The sequence below is a fragment of the Puma concolor genome, chromosome C1, assembly GCF_028749965.1.
Source record: "Puma concolor isolate L17-30 chromosome C1, mPumCon1.1.hap2, whole genome shotgun sequence".
Classification (NCBI taxonomy): domain Eukaryota; kingdom Metazoa; phylum Chordata; class Mammalia; order Carnivora; family Felidae; genus Puma; species Puma concolor.
Window position 1 is genome coordinate 124,412,988 of NC_141674.1, and position 17,682 is coordinate 124,430,669.

Consider the following 17,682-nt stretch of genomic DNA (forward strand, 5'->3'; position numbering starts at 1 on the left):
CCATCTAATTAACATATTTTCCTTTTCATTCAATAAGCTGCCTTGAACCCATCTTCTGCTGGAGAAATATGTGTATCTCTTCTTATTCAGCAGTTGCCTCACCCTCTGCCCTCTGAGCCTCTTATCATATTCAGAACAATTCTGATTAATTCATTCAAGTCTTTTATTTTATCAAGAAGGACTCTGGTTACAGCACTCTGTCTCATTGGTGTGTGGTATTGTATGCACCCTGGGCTGAGAGTGACCTTTTAACCCTTTGCTGTTCCAAAGCTCCCCATTTGATAGCCAGTAGTTCAAAATTCTCTGCTTGCCTGGCAAGACCCTCCAGATGGACCTCACGTGACCTCTAGTGGTCTCTTTCTGTCATGTGTAGAATCCTCAGCTCTTCCAGTGATGGTGAATTTCTTGGGAGTGGAGCCTAAGCCTTCAAACTATTTCCATCTCTTTTGTTCAACAGTGTCTTTGTCACATAGAAAGTACTCCTGTTGGATGAATGAAACTGGAGTTTTGATTTTATTTTTTTTTTAATTGGTTCAGTCACTACTTTTTATCTGTAATAAATAGAAGTTGTGTCCAAGGAGCAAGTTCCCATTTTCATAACAAGGAATTTCCAACTGTCTACTATTTTTCAAGGTCATCTCTCACTTCTGATCAAATTTTTAAAATGTGAATGTTGTAATTTCTATTGGGTATGCACTTAAACCTGTCCTGGGTTTTATTCTGAATGCCCTTTGTTTTTCCCCCCTTCATTAATTTGGCTAAAGACATCCTTAATTTCTGTTCTGTTCTTGCAGAATATGCTGATTTTATGGTTTATTTTTCATGACAACTAAGTCATTGGATGTGAATATTGAAGAAAATTTGACATCTCATCCGGAGGGTTTTTTGTCTGGTTGTTTATTTTTGTTTGTTTTGCTTAGTAAAGACTATTAGCTTTGGGAAGTCCCCGGTTTGAACCCTGGGTTTGCCATTTAGTAATTGTGTAGCTATGGACTACTTACTTCATTTTCTAAGCCCTGTTTTCTCATTTGCAATATCCAAAGAAAAAAACCACTGCCCATATGTCATTATTATGAGGATTCAATGAGAATATGACATTAAAGACTTACCTCAGTGGCCAGCCCACAGATAATGTAGTAAATAGTACTTATGATTATTATCAAGTGGATATTATGGACTTTATTCATTCATTTATTCATCCATCCTTCCAGTTATTATAGTTCACCTATTGTAGCAAGCCCCGCTTCAGATGAAAATGAGCCCCGCCTCGGGTAAAACACGATCTTCACTTTGGGTAAGCCCTCTCTCTCTCTCTTACTCCCTCTCTCTGTCTCTCTCTCCCTCTGTTCCTCCTGTTATTCTCTCTCTCTTTGCCCCTTGCTTACTTGTGCCCTCTCATTCTCTCTCTCTCTCTCTCTCTCTCTCTCTCTCTCTCAGGAAAAAAAAGAGATAAGAGATAAGGATAGTTCGGAACTCAATCGTTTTTTGTGTTAAATTGATTATAAGCACATTACAGCACTTTTACTGCTCTCAGGCTTAAATTATTTGGCTGAAGTTGAGAAATAGCAGAAAAGGGCGGTAAACTGAAATGCCTGCAGGAAGTGAGATGAGCTGAAAGTGAGAACCCACAGAAAGCCATCGGGGAAAACCACGGTGTGCAGGGTTACACACCTTCTAAATGGGGCTATGCTCACGTGGCTCTAGCGAATCACAGGACTGGTGTTGACAGCAACTCTGGTGTCTCCAAAAAAAAAACCAGACACCTGGAATCTTAGGTGAACTTTCTGGACTTTATTGTTGATTCAAACAATTTTAAAACAGTAGGAGACAAAACAAACGTGTCAGTTTGTGACCAAATTTACAGACCAAACTCTATTGGTTTTATATTCTTGTCAGCAAAAAAATGTTGAACATGCAATTCAGAATATAATTTATAAATTATGTAGATGTACTCAAAATCTATGAATTCAATGTGAACAATGCCTTCTTTCTTTTAGGAAAGAAGTAAATCTAAATAAATGTTCTCACATTTCCCTTCTTCACCCTAGTGTTCCTTGGCTTGTGGTACTGTGGAGACTGCTGCCTGGACTCTGGCTGCTGGAGGAGTTTGAAGGTTGTGGGACATAGAGAAGTGAAAAGTTCTCTCTCATGCTTGACCCCTAAGTTCCCAATTTCCTTCTGCAAAGCAGCCACTATAAATAGTTGTGGTTTTTTTCCCATTGTGTGTATTTGTCCTTGTGTATTATTTTTTTCAAAAGAAATGTATTAATAGCTGCTGTGCACTAGAACCTGCTTCAGGTGCTTGGGGATATATGCAATAAACAGAACAGACACATATGGCTTCCATCATGGGACTTTAGATTGTAGTGCCTCGTGGAACACTAATTACATTCTCTTGGGGGAGATAGCTAATAAACAACTAAATCTTAAATATATAATTAAATGTCAAGTGGTGCTAAGTGCTAGGAAGAAAAATAAATGAGGGTGAAGTGATAGACAGTGATAGGTAGGTGGTGTTAGGGAGGGAGGGTACAGAGACAAGAACTAGGAAATGGCTCTCTGGGGAGATGACATCTGAGCACAGATCTGAGTGATAGGCCAGCCTTACAGTATCTGGGAAAAGCACTCTAGGCAGAGGGGCTGTGAGTTGCAAAGACCCTGAGGTAAAAATGAACTAGAACAAGAAAAGCATGAAGTCAGAACCAGATCACATCTGGCTGTGGAGCTCTGGTGGGGAGTCTGGTTTTATTTGACCAATTGAAAAAATAAGGGCTTTTTCGTTTTGTTTAATGTTTACTTATTTATTTTGAGGAGGGAGGGGTAGAGAGAGAATCCCAAGCAGGCTCTGTGCTGAGCTCAGGGCTCAATCTCAGAAATGATCAGATCATGACCTGAGCCAAAAATCAAAAAGAGCCAAATGCTTAACCAACTGAACCACCCAGGTGCCCTTACTTAAAGGGTTTTGAACAGAGGGTTGATGCGATTACATTTTTCTTTTAACTGGATTTCTTGGGCTGCTGTGTGGAGACTAGATTGAAGGTTGGAAGCAGGGAGGCCAGTCAAGCAATGAGAGGCTGCTGACCTACTACAGGCATGAGGTGGTAGCTTTCTGAGGGATGAGAGCAATGCAGGGAGAGAGATGATTGGAATAGGGATTTGTTTTGAAGGTCGACTCCGCAAAGTTTGCTGATGAATTATTCTATGCGCATAAAAAATACATGTTTATATTTGCCACTCTCTCCATTTTTAAAAACACAAATAATAGCTTAGCGTACAAGCTATTCCACATCTTGCCTTTTGTCACTTGATATTAGAGACTTTACATATCAGTCTGTGTCAGAGACATCGATCACTTTATTTTCTGTCTCTTTTCTTTTTTTACTTGTATTGAAGTTAACATGCACTTACTTTTGAATACAAATATTTCTATAAGGCCGATTGTGAAACACAGTAAGTCCATTTCCCCTCCCTTATCATTTCCTTCTTCACAAGGGCATTAACTTCACTTCTTTTATCTGACTGTTTTGGTAATAGCTCCTATTTCTCTGGGTAACATTCTTGCATTATTATTTCTGGACTTTCTAGTTTTTTTAAAAAAAATTAATTTATTTAGAGAGAGCGAGCGAGCATGAGCAGGGGAGGGGCAGAGAGAGGGAGAGAAAGAATCCACAATGAGGGCAGAGCCTGACATGAGTCTCAAACTCACGAACTGTGAGATCATGACCTGAGCCTAAACCAAGAGTCAGGCACTTAACCAACTGAGCCATCCAGGCATCCGGGACTTTCTAGTTTTAAATAGGATGTCTTGAGTTTCCTTCAGGAAGAGGAGCAGAAGAGTAGGGCTCCACTCTTTTATCTTTCCCACTCCACTATTTGTACCCATTTTTTGCACCCCTTTTTTTCTCCTAATATGGTTAAACTGTAATTTTGGTTTGTTTAATATACAGTGTTAACTGGCATATGATTAGGTAAACACTAATTACCACTAAATCTTCTGCAAACTGTGGCTATTTTTATTTGCTGAACAACTTTCTGTTATCCTCAGACTTAATAGTTGCCTATTTTTTCCCTTTGCTTAGGTATCTTTATGATTATCATAAATTCAACACCAAACTCTTTTGACAATTTAAATCTTCCCTCAACATGTTCAGACACATCGAGTACATCTTGCCAATTTTGTCTTCTTGAAGAATTTTCTCCTGGAAATAAGCTCAATGGTAGATTGCTAACAAAAATGACTAGCAAAGATTCCTTTTATTATATCCAAGTTCCCTTGCTCTGTAACTTTGAGTACACTTTCCACATTGAGTCTGAACTTGATCATGTAATTTGCTTTGGCCAATAAATGTGAGCAAACGTGACATTGCAGAGATTTGAAAAGTCCTTGTGCTTTGGGCTCTTAGAGCCCTGCTGCCATGTGAAGAGCAAGACTCCTCTGCTGGATAATGAGAGGAACATAGCCCACTCACCCTGATGGCCCTAGCCACCACCCAGTCAGCTGTCAGACATGTGAGCATGGCCATCTGGAACTGATCAATTCCAGCTGAACTGCCAACTAACCACAGATGCATAAGTGAGCCTAGCCAAGATCAGTTAGAAGAACTGCCCAGTAAAATGTGAGCTTGAAGATGATTGTTTTAAGCCACTGCATTTTGGGTTGATTGGTTATGATACAAGCTGCAGTGTGGACTGGTTTGCTCTGGGGGTACAACTACCACCCTTTATTCTTCACCATCTTCATCATTGTCTTTTGCTTTTGCCCCCTAAATTTGATTTCCTACTTCCAATAACCCACATCTTCCTACTGCTTGGTTTCTTCCAGTGACTTCCGCAGAAAGGATAGATGAGAAGTAAATTATTTAAGATCTTGCATGCCTTTAAAGAAATTCTCATATCTAAATGATAGTTTGGTTGGGTGTACCATTCTGGATTGGTAATTATGTTCCTCGGATTTTTGGAGGCCTTTCTTCATTGCTTTTAGCTTTCAATTGCTTTTAGCTCCTGTTCAGAAGTTAAAATTTAATCTATGTCAAAGGCTGATGAGACTCAATATCTGAAGTAAAAGGACAAAGCTGAAGTTACTGCTGTAGTAAGGAAGAGCTGTGCTGGTCAGGCACTGTCTCTCCAAGCAAAGCAGATTGCTGAGATCGTCTAGGATTTGAGGGAAGCACAGAGTTCAGCGGCTGGTGGACTTGGAAGGCTCCAGTGGGTCACTGTTACTTGTAGTGATCATCACAGTTCCTCGGGTTCATTTACTGAACCCAATCCATCCCTGACTGGTCAAAGGTCAAAAGTGAAGGATTCATTGGGTTCGTTGGCTTGCAAAGAAAAGCAGGCTCACTAGGGGCAGGGAATTTTGATCAATTAAATGTTTAAAAGCAGTTTTTAAAAAATGTGGGGTTTTTTTGTTTTTGTTTTTTTGTGTTTTTTTTGAGAGAGACAGCACGTGCACTCAGAAGCAGGGGAGGGGCAGTGAGAGAGGAGAAAGAGAATCCCAAACAGGCTTCTCATTGTCAGCATGGAGCCCCCCATGTGGGGCTAGAACTCACGAACCTGTGAGATCATGACCTGAGCCAAAATCAAGAGTCAGACTCTTAATCACCTGAGTCACTCAGGTGCCCCTAAAACCAGTTTTAGTGATCATTTGTTACCATGACTACAGAACAATAGCCTTTACCTAAGTTTTGGGGAACATTTTTATTCTCACTCATTGCTAATCCTTTGTCTGGATATTTTCTTTCCTCTTTACAGTCTTGCAGGATCTTCGCTTTGCCTTCAATATTTGAAAACATTATTACACTAAACTGATCTGTTTTTACTTAGTAAAAGTTTCAGTCTGGAAACTCAGATAATTAACTATCACCTCCTCTCCATTTTCTCTATTCTCTCCAGCCCTTTTTTTAATGCCACTATGCCATGATCAATTTCATAATTGTCTTAGTTTTTATCTCCTATTTCCCATCTCATTTTGTTTTTTTCCTCAGCTTTTATATTCCTCAGCTTTTATATTCCAATCTTTCTATTGAGAATTTTCATTTCTCCTCTCGCATTTAATTTCTAAGACCTTCTTTATATTGCTGGAACATTCTATGTATTTACTTTTTTGTTTATTTTGTGGTAGAATTCTGTTCTTGTTTCATGCTTATGGTAGCTTCTCATTGTGAGGTTTTGGCATTTATTTCATTTTTTTTTCTTCAAAAAATCCCCTTTTCTCTTCATTTTATTTTCTATCTTCCAGGTTAAAGGCTTTCCTTGGATATCTCACCTGACAATATTTAAGAGTGAGAGACTAAAATACCAGCTAGAAGCTCTGAGGATATGAGAGGACTCCTCCCCTTCCTCCTCCTCCTCCTCCTCAGGTTAGTTAACATACAGTGTAGTCTTGGCTTCAAGAGTAGAATCCAGTGATTCATCACTTACATACAACACCCAGTGCTCATCCCAACTAATGCCCTCCTTAATGCCCATCACCCATTTTCCCCACCCTACCCCCATCAACCCTCAGTTTGTTCTCTGTATTTAGGAGTCTCTTATGGTTTGCCTCCCTCTCTGTTTTTATCTAATTTTTCCTTCCCTTCCCCTATGATCATCTGTTAAGTTTCTCAAATTCCACATGAGTGAAATCATGTGATATCTGTCTTTCTCTGACTTATTTCACTCAGCATAATACTCTCCAGTTCCATCCACATTGTTGCAAATGGCAAGATTTCATTCATTGTATGTATGTATGTATTCATTGAATACAATTTTCCATTATATATATATATATATATATATACATATATATACATATATATATATATATATATATATATATATGTATATATATATACCACATTTTCTTAATCCATTCATCAGTTGATGGACATTTGGGGCTCTTTCCATAATTTGGCTATTGTTGATAGCACTGCTATAAACATTGGGGTGCATGTGCCCCTATGAATCAGCCCTCCTGTATCATTTGGATAAATTCCTAGTAGGGCAATTGCTGAGTCATAGGGTACTTCTATTTTTAATTTTTTGAGGAACCTCCACACCTTTCCAGAGTGGCTGCCCCAGTTTGCATTCCTACCAACAGCACAAGGTTGTTGCATTCCTAACAACCTCACAAGAGGGTGAGAGGGGACTGTTCTGGTGTGAGATTTACTGTAGGAGCATCAGAGTGGGCTTGTTGAATGAGGAAACTTCCAGTGTCATATCTTTCATCATGGACTATCCATATTTCCCAGAAAAGGCTCTTTCAGCATCCTGCTAGGAGGGTGAAGGTGTAGCTTCCAGTGTCTTGGAGTCAGAACAGAGAAAGAAGATGTGGCATATTATATCTCCAAAGCTAATATGCATACATTCATTTAAACCCCCATTGTTAGTACAGTCCCTTGAACCCCAGCTGCATTGGTATTCTTCTACACAAACCACCTATTTTACTTCATTCTGAAAATAAGCTATCACTCTTTGCCTGTTAAGGAAGGGGCAGTTTCTGGGATGTGGCACAGATTGTTGAAGCTTAGGTATCCAACTCCTTCTAAAACATACTTTCTAACAATCCTTCTTATTAAGGCCATACCCCTTTTACCCTCACTTCCAGGAGGACCTGGCTGCCATTAGTTTCTAAGTTTTCGATATTCTAGCAATCAGATTAGTTCTTAGCTTCCTCTGCTGAGTAATTAGATTCAGTTTCTCAGCGCTGCTTACTCAATTACTATGTATTCGTCTTCCTCCCAGCTTCCAAAATGATCTCTTCTCCAGTTCTTTCCATTCTTGGAGTTTAAGTCTTAAAATAGCCCTTCACTGGTTGTGTGAGTGGGGTTTTAGGAAGGTGAGAAAGTAGAAGTGCATGCTAAATCTCTTATCTTCCTACAGAACTTGCTTTTCAATTTATTTGTGATAGATCAAAAACTGGTTGATGAAAGATGGCTCTAATTGCAATAAGCTGAAAGCAGTGCTTCTCTCCTTAACAGTACAGAGGAGAAAAAGTAATTCACTAACACAGTGAAAGGGGACACATAATTATAAATCAAGATTAATGTGCCTGGGAATATTCTTTCCATGCATTTGTATGCCCTTGCTAAAATGCATATTGCATAACAACCTTAGTAAAAAAATTCCTAAGCCTGTGCAAACTTGTGGGAGAGGTGTAGTCATGCATAATCTCACACTAAAACCTGCCAAGGCAGTGCATACTATGGAATTTATAATTTCAGCTTTCATTCCACACAGTAGCTCAAAGCTGGAAACATATGTGCTCATGAATCTTTGTCAAGTTAATCACTTTTTCCTGCTGCACCAAAAGTTTAAAATAGCCTTCCTAACAACCTGTCACTAGAGTAATCTGCTTACTAACCATGTGATAAATCACACACAAGGTAAGTTAATGTTGTTCTGTAAGTAAATGTTGCTCTGTTAATTGCGGTCATTTTTTCCAGAACTCTGCTCTTCAGCAGGCTTTGGGGGATGACTGGCTTCCTTACCCAGAACCAAGCCAGACAACTACACACTGTAACACTGTAAAACAAAAATAAACAGGAAAGTACATGTAGACAGTTACTCCTTCTCCCTCTGAAATGGTTCCTTGTTCTCTGGCTGAAACCATAGTCCACTCTTCCCACCTTAAGAAAATCTTCCCTTGATTCTGCCACCTCTTGAAAGTTGCCTTTGACCTTCCAGGAGTCTTTATTTTTTCTCTAACTTCCATCCTCATTAGTCGCTAAAAACACTCAGACCCTCTCTATTGAAAGATAACATACAGAACAACTCAAACATAATAGGCTGCCTTAACAGGAAATCTTGATTTCCCACCTCAAATCTAAACCTTCCCTCCTTTAAAGACATCCCAGTTGGTAATAACAAAAGCTTTTATTGAACAATTATTTAGATATTGTGCTAAGTTCTTTATATGTATTAACTCTATTTCACATCTTAATAACCTGTTAAAACACAATCTATTATTATTATGCACAATTTTATAAATATGAAAACTGAGTCCAGAGTTATATAATTTGCTCAAAGAAAAACACTGGTCAGTGGCAGGCATATATGGACACGTGTGTATCCCTGTATGTGAATGATCTTCCATCCATCCAGTTACCCAAGCCAGAAACCCAGCGATCAGTATTAATTTCTCTCTTTTCTTTTTTCTCCACATTCTTACCATCTTGGACCAGGTTACCACCATTTCTCACCTGAACCAGCCTTCCAACTATTTCTGTTCAAGTTCCTTATAGACTACTGTCCATAGAGCCAACATGTGAATTTGATAAATCCACAATCATAATGAGAGATTTTTAACAAATTTATTTCAAAAATTGATTCCATGCAGTCAGGATAGTCATATGGCTAAAAATGTATCTTTATTGTGTAGGTAATACCAAACCAACCAACCAAATCTGAAGGATGTACTTGGCAACAGCACTCTCATGTCCCATGCCTGTCTTGGGCATTAACTTTATGCTGGTTGGTATGCTCTCAAATTTATATCCCTTGCCCTGGCTTCTCTCCTGAACTTCACTGCTGTGTTTATAGTTGTGTATAGGACATTTCACCTTACATTTTCAGAACACCAAATTTAACACGGGTAAAACTAAATCCATCATCCCACTTCCCACCCTCTAGAATCTGCTGTTGTTAATCCTCTGCCTGACCTTCTCACGTGAAACACCCATCCTTAAGAAGTCAGATACTTTCAGGCAGGGACTACATCTCTTTCATAGGAATGACTTTTGGTTCAAGCACAGAGCTTGACATGTAATACGTTTGCAGTAAATATTTTCTGAATCACTGGAAGACTCCATCATCCTCTTACTAATTCTGTATCCTTTTCTATTTTGTTATACCTCTGTAATTTGCTCTGAAATACATTCTCTTTTTATTTTTGTTGTGACTAGTCCTCTTGACCACTCACCTGCAGAGGCAACAAGACAGTCTGAAACTCCAACAGTTAAATTATAATGAATCCCATAATATTTTATTATGTATTTAACAAAAGCCATGTTAAAGGCAAAATGTTTCCTAGTCAGCAGGAAGAATGAGACCTGACTGCAAGGTTCTTAAAGCTGTTAACATACTTGAGACAGAATGTGTTGATCAGAAGGGGAGCTGGTGTAAGGAAAACACTGGGAGAGCTAATAATGCCAGCAGAGCCCAGTCATGCTGTGTGCAGGATGCTTCCCCATCCAAAGGGCTCAGCTTTCTCTGGTCGTGGATGTAGCCTAGTTGTTTGCAATTGCTGTGGCTGTTGTTGGATTTAACTTTTCTATAGCTAAATGCAACCAACCTCTAAATTTCTAAGAATCCGACAACTATTCCTTCAGTTACCCAAGCTCAGAATATAAAACTTACCACTGACTCTTGTTTCCCTGTATTCTTCATATCGATTCGATTGATCCTTTTTGATTCTTAAGCTTTCCTCTTCTCTCTCTATTTTTAGTCTTGCCTCCTCCCTGCCAGCCATAATTTACCAGGTGCTTGCTAAAACACACCCAGATTAGCCCTTCAATTAGATCTCTTTGCCTCTTTCCACCCCTCCTGAGAATCCTGACCATGGCACCAGATTCCTCAGTTTGGTGTTGCCTTTCCTTATGTAATAATGACATGAGACCCAGACACATACAGATTCCCAGGCCTTTCTCTCCTGGTATTTAAAGCAGGCACCACTGGGGCACCTGGATGGCTCAGATGGTTAAGTGTAGGATTTCTGCTCAGGTCATGATTTCACAGTTCGTGGGTTCAAGCCCCACATCGGGCTCTGTGCTGATAGCACAGACCCTGGAGCCTGCTTTGGATTCTGTGTCTCCCTCTCTCTCTGCCCCTCCCCTGCTCATGCCCTGTCTGTCTCTCAAAAATGAATAAACATTAACAAAAAAAATAATAAAAAGGAAAAAAAAAAAAGCAGGCACCATTTTCATGAGCAAAACCAGGGCTTGCCCTATTGCTGACATCACTGAAGCCCACCACTGTGTTTTTCACTCAGGTGGAGTTCTCTACCCTTCCCTGAACAGATTATTCTCATACTTGCCCCCCAGCCTTTGCACACAGAGTGGCCAGATGAGAGCCATTCTCCAAAGTCCCATTTCCTCCTTGAAACCTTTGCTGATTTTACCTGCCTTACACTGATTTCCTTCCTCCTCTGGCCTTCTTTAGGCCCTAGGGCATTTGGATGAGGTGATTTACCATGAAGCTAACTAAAGCTTATAATTGAGGGCCCCCTACTTGGACAGCGCCCTCCAAGACTGTGCACCTAATTTTTATTTATAATTTTGTATTTTTCTCTTAAAGAAGATCCTTCAAGTTGGGGAAAGTCATCTGGATCTACCCCTGCATTTAGGCATTTAATTATATTCTTTCCTTGAAATATTTTCTTTTTTTTAAAGTTTATTTATTTATTTGGAGGGTGGAGGGGCAGGAAAGAGAGAAAGTGAGAGAGAGAGAGAGAGAGAGAGAGAACCTCAAGCAAGTTCCTCGCTTAAGCATGGAGCCCGATGGGGGGTTCAAATCCACGAACCATGAGATCATGATATGAGCTGAAATCAAGAGTGGGATGTTTAACTGACTGAGCCACCCAGGCACCCTTCCTTGGAATGTTTTCTAATTTTTTAATATATGACAAACTTGATTTCTTAACTTAGCATAAGCTTCATGCCATGCAATGTTATTTAGTGTATACTGTGGTAGTTAAAACGGTCATTGGTGGAGTCCCACAGATCTCTATACAAAAATCACCTCTGCCACTTTCTAGCTGTGTAACAAGTTTTATTTCTTAACTTTATTCAGCCTAACTTTCATCTGTTAAGTGGTAATGATTATGGCAAGGGCCACTCTATGACTTTCCGAGGTCTAAGGCACTTTTGTCCTCATGGACCCCTTACTCCATAAAAAAACAAAAACAAAAACAACACAAAACCTAAAAATTATATTTTATGACTGTGTGGTATAAAGACTAAAGTAACCCAGGGAGGATTTTATTATTTTGGATTATTATAAAGGATTTTTTTTTGAGGAATAGATGAGATAATGCATATAAAGAATTTAGCAGTTTGCCTGGCACAAATTTGGGCATCCAGTAAATGTTAGGTATTATCACTAGGCAAAGTGCTTAACTCGATATATGGCATGTAGTAATTGTTCAAAATAATGGTGAGTAGTCAAACAAAATAAAACAAAACCCCAGTAATGGTCGGTATTCTTACTAACTGTATTTTATTTATTTTTTAAAAAATTTTTAAATATTTTTTCATTTTTGAGACAGAGCGTGAGTGGGGAAAGGGCAGAGAGACAGAAGGAGACACAGAATCCAAAGCAGGCTCCAGACTCTGAGCTGGCAGTGTGGAGCCTGACACAGGGCTCAAACCCATGAACCATGAATCATGACCTGAGCTGAAGTCAGATGCTTAACCGACTGAACCACTCAGGCACCCTGTAACTATATTTTAAAGATTTATTTTGCTTATTTTTCTTATGTCTGGCAAGTTTTCTTTGTTATTTGCCTAAAATTATTTGCGATTATTTCTTTGTTTTAAAGAAAAGACAATCTCGGGGCGCCTGGGTGGCACAGTCGGTTAAGCATCCGACTTCAGCCAGGTCACGATCTCGCGGTCCGTGAGTTCGAGCCCCGCGTCGGGCTCTGGGCGGATGGCTCAGAGCCTGGAGCCTGTTTCCGATTCTGTGTCTCCCTCTCTCTCTGCCCCTCCCCCGTTCATGCTCTGTCTCTCTCTGTCCCAAAAATAAATAAAAACGTTGAAAAAAAAATTTAAAAAAAAAAAAGAAAAGACAATCTCAAATTGAAGGACATTCTTCAAAACAACTGGGTCAGTCTCTTCATAAGTGTTAATGTCATGAAAAACAAAGAAAGATTGAGAACAACTAATGATAATTTTCTGATACTGATAATCAAATATTTATTAGTGTGAAGTTCTGTTAAAATAATTAGTCACTAAATAAATACAGATAATGTAGGAGCACTGTGATCCATTGCAAATAGCATATAAATTGATATGACTTCTCTGAAGGGTAATTTGGTAATACCCTTCAAAAGCAGAAATGCATGTTTGACCTTTGACCTAGAAATTCCACTTCTAAATAATTATCCTACATAGATGATTCCATATGTGTGAAATGATTCAAATAAAATGGTATATTCATTGCAGGTATTCATTGTAAGAGGAAAATCTGAAAATAGCACACATGCCTATCAGTAATGGAATGCTTAAGTGAATTATGATAGACTCATTCCATAGAGTAAAATGAACGTAAAAGACTGTTCTAAATGTACTTTTTGAAAAGAGGTTCAAGAAAGGAGGTGGAGAGAATAAAGTTTAGAAAATTGGGCAGAATATGCCCCCTGCATGTGGGGAAAATGTGTGTGTATGCATGTATCTGCATTGATTTCATATGCATCTATTTATATTTTGTGTATATAATACATGTATTTGTATACTTCTATATGTTTATATACATATTTTAAAATATGTTTATATATGCATATATTTATAAATGCATAGAGAAGCTCTACATTAATGCTTAAGAAAGTTGAGAAATTATTGGCTCCAGAGAGGGAACTGCATTGTCGGGAGACAGAATGAGATGAGATAACTTTTTTTTTTAACTTTTAATTAAAAAAAATATTTTTTTAATGTTTATTTTTGAAAGAGGAAGAGAGACAAAGCACTAGTGGGGAAGGGGCAGAGAGAGGGGGAGACAGAATCCTAAGCAGGCTCCAGGCTCTGTGCTGACAGCAGAGAGCCCAATGCGGGGCTCGAACTCATAAAAAAGGAAGTGAGATCATGACCTGAGCCGAAGTCTGTTGCTTAACCAACTGAGCCACCCAGGCACCCCATAGACTTCTTGATCTTGGTATGCCATTTTGTATTTTTTTGTGTGTTTTGTGCAATATTTAGGCATTACTTATCCAAAAAAATCAAAGAATAAAGACAATTTAGAGTGTTGGAGAGCCAATCTGAAATCAGTTGAAAGGAGTGAACATTTGTTAATAACATGAGTGCAAGCAGATGGAGAAGGATCTTGTACTGAACAACACTCCAAATATAGAAATAGTGTACTTCCCCCCCCCCCCCACCAAGTCAGAGGAACAATGGGGCAGGAAACCAGAGAAAGTCAGACAAACATGGCATGTTCAAAAATCTGTTCCCAGCTTAAAGGTTATCTTTGCATGGAGTGAAGATTATCAAATGACTCATTTCTTCTTTTTTGCAAAGCTTAAAGGGGCTAATTTTATTGGTATGTGAATTAAACCTCCATTAAAAAAGTAAATTAACTTTGAAGAAGTTAATGGTGATAATACATTCATACCATGGAATACTACTCAGCAATAAAAAACAAAGGAAGTATTGATACACATAAGAACTTGAATGAGTCATACAGACATGGTGCTCATTGAAAGAAGTCAGTCTCAAGAGGTTACATGCTGTAAGATTCCATTTATATGACATTATCAAAAGTACCACTATAGGCATGAGTGACTCTAAAGGGATAACAGGATGGAGTTTTAGGTGGTGATGGAATTGTTCTGTATTTGGGTCATGGTGGTAGGTGCAAATCTATACATGCCTTAAGATTCGTAGAACTTTATGTAGAAAGAAAAACTTCAAAACTTTTACTGTATAATATTTTTTAAATAGAGTTTTAAAATATTGGAAAACAAAAACACTCTAAAGTGCGGGGGCTCTTGAAAGAGCATAGTCCCAAAGTAGAGTTCTTAAATTTTGAATTTAAATTTTCCTTCTATACCAAAGGTCAATGAGGTTTTGCTGGCGGTTTGATTTTGTAGCCATTAATGTCCTGTTCTCTTTCTACAGGATAACCCTAACCCTCTCTATGACTCTCAACGAGTTAGGGACTATTTCAGCTCTATCTTTTCAGAAGCACAGTGACTGCAGACAGTAATTGCACTCCTCTGTGAATGAGCCAGCCAAATAGACGCTGGTGGATGGTTACATCACACCTACGAACACCATTTTCACTGTCACCCAAGTTCACTGTCACAGCACACCCTAGGTACTTCTATGAGGATGACACAGCAATAGGAAAGAACAAGAGATTCTCAGAGTGTCAGATCTAGAAAAACAATTATAGCACAAGTTCCTTTCCCCAGAGAGCTTTCTAAGGAAAATCGAGTCAAACAAGCCTTCCTGAGGACAAAGTATGAATTAGCAGGAAGCATTTGTGTTCCTTGTGATAATACTAGATAAGTACGTATTGATAGGAACTATTACACATTCTCCCCACATCTCACCTAAGCAATCAAAAATTAACTATTGGGGCACCTGGGTGGCTCAGTTGGTTGAGCATCTGACTCTTGATTTCAGCTTAGGTCATGATCCCAGGGTTGTGGGATTGAGTTCTGCACTGAGTATGGAGCCACTTAAGATTCTCTCTCTCTCTCTCTCTCTCTCTCTCTCTCTCTCTCTCTCTCTCTCTCTCCCCCTCCCCCCTTCTCCTCTTCCCTGCTCATTCACTCTCTCTCTCTCTCTCAAAAATAAGTAAAATAGAATAAAATAAAATAAAATCAATAAAATGTTAAACAAGTTAACTATCTTTTTGGAGATGTAGATAGAGCACAATACTTATCTATCATTCTTTTATTTCTCCTGTTGGTATTCCTTCAGAGTCTACTTATTTCACACATTTATCTCAGACTTCATCCCAAACAACCCTATAAAAAGCCACTTGTATCGAGAAAGGTGGTCTGGTGGGTTTGAATCATCCCTCCATGGGGGAAGAAATTATCCTGAAGAGAAGGCTATAGGAAGAACTCCCTAGTTGAAAGGGAAGGCTCTGGAGTCAGAAGTCTTGAATTTGAATCCTAACTCTAAAATGTATCAACTGTGTGACCTCAAGTTAGTAGCTGGACTTCTGTGGCCTCAGTTTTCTCTCTGTTAGTTTTGGGTGCCAAGAGGAACTCCTTGAACTGTGAGGAGATTAAATGCAAAAACTGTATGTAATGTAATGCACCTAGAACCAGGTCTGATGCTTAATGCATATTCAAGGAGTGTGAGCTATTTTCATATGCTGTCATTTTCATGCATGTGAATATGAAAGGGTGGGAGGGTCTAGGAAGGTGTTTAAATCCCTTTGGTGCTCAGTTCCTTTATTCTGCTTAGGGTGACCTCTAACATTCCCTGGGCAATTCTACCTGCTTCCTTGGTAGGCTGGTTCCCATTCCCTTATGCCCTTTGCTGATATACCAATCAATCGGGCAAACTAATCATCACAGAGATGTTAGTGACTTTGACTTCTTAGAAACTAATGATGTAAGAAGTGCACTTCAGGCTGGAGACAGATGGGTCCATTCAGGTAACATTTCTTTCCACACAGATCATCCCTGCAGCCTGGGCTGTGGCACCGATGTGAGTTGGCCATCTTATACTAGTGGCTGCTTGGGTATGTGGGTGAGGCTGTCCTATTCATGCTCCAGGGTCCTTGTGCACATTTATGACACCGTATTTCTGCTTCCCTGCCTTTACTCTCCCTTTCCTTCCAGATCAGAATGGAATAGGGCTCATTAAAGATTTATAGGGTATTACCAATAAAGAACTTTAGGAGCTGGGCTTGGTCTGGAGAAGAACCATTAGTAAAAATCAACTCTATGCTCTAGGAACCTTTAGACAGCCACTGCTTCCATTGGTGTTTAATATTTATCGCTTCCTCATAATCTTTCAGCTGCTCTTTTGTTGACTTTAGGAAGACTGGGAGGAAAGTCCTATGAATATATTTAGTGTTTGGCTTGGAAGTTTAAGTTTTGTGTTCCTTACACAAATTATGAATAAAAAATAAAAATCATCATCACTGCTTTCAGGCCAAACATATGTTATCATGTAACAATGTATTATGTACAAGAGCACAACATAACTTGCACAGGTTAGTCCTACAAGAATGTGACACAACACAATGATAACACAGTATTAAAGTGGACCTATGAATGAAAAAAGAATTTGTAAGTGCCCAGAACCTGTGAATATATTATGGTACATGACAAAGAGGGATTAAGTTGGCAGATGGAATTAAGGTTGCCAATGAGTTGACTATAAGATATGAAGATGGTCCTGGGTTATCTGGGTGAGCCCAACATCTTCACAAAAATCCTTTCAAGTGGAAGAGGGAGGCAGAAGAGCGGTCAGGAAAAAAATTGAAGATGCTGTGCAGAAAGAGTCCATCCTCTTCTCTGTACCTGTCTCAAACTACTGTTCTATTTCGCTTTCCTTTTAAAGCTTAACTTCTTAAAAGGGTATTCTACATTCTCTTCCTGGACCTTCCCACTTCTCATTCGTAACTTAATCTGTGATGCCTGACTATGCCTTCATGTTCTACTGAAATTGTGTCCTCCAGGTCACCAGTGACCTCCCAGTAGTGAAATCCAGTGACCATTTTTCAGCTTGTCTCTTATAGACCCCTAAAAACCCCATTGTCCTGAGATACTCACATCCGCGTTTGACTTCTGTGTTTCTGCATTCTATTGCTTCTCCTTGTGCCCCCACCCCAGCTGTTCCTTCCCAGTCTCTTTGAGGCCAACATTTTCTCTGGTTGTCCCCTAAATTACATTTATTATGGTAGACCCTCTTCTTCTTCTACATACTCTTTTGAAAATCATCTACATCTGAAACCTCAATGAGAAAGCATACACTGATGACTCCCAAATGTATGCCTCCTGCACAAACTTTGAGCTTTAGAGCT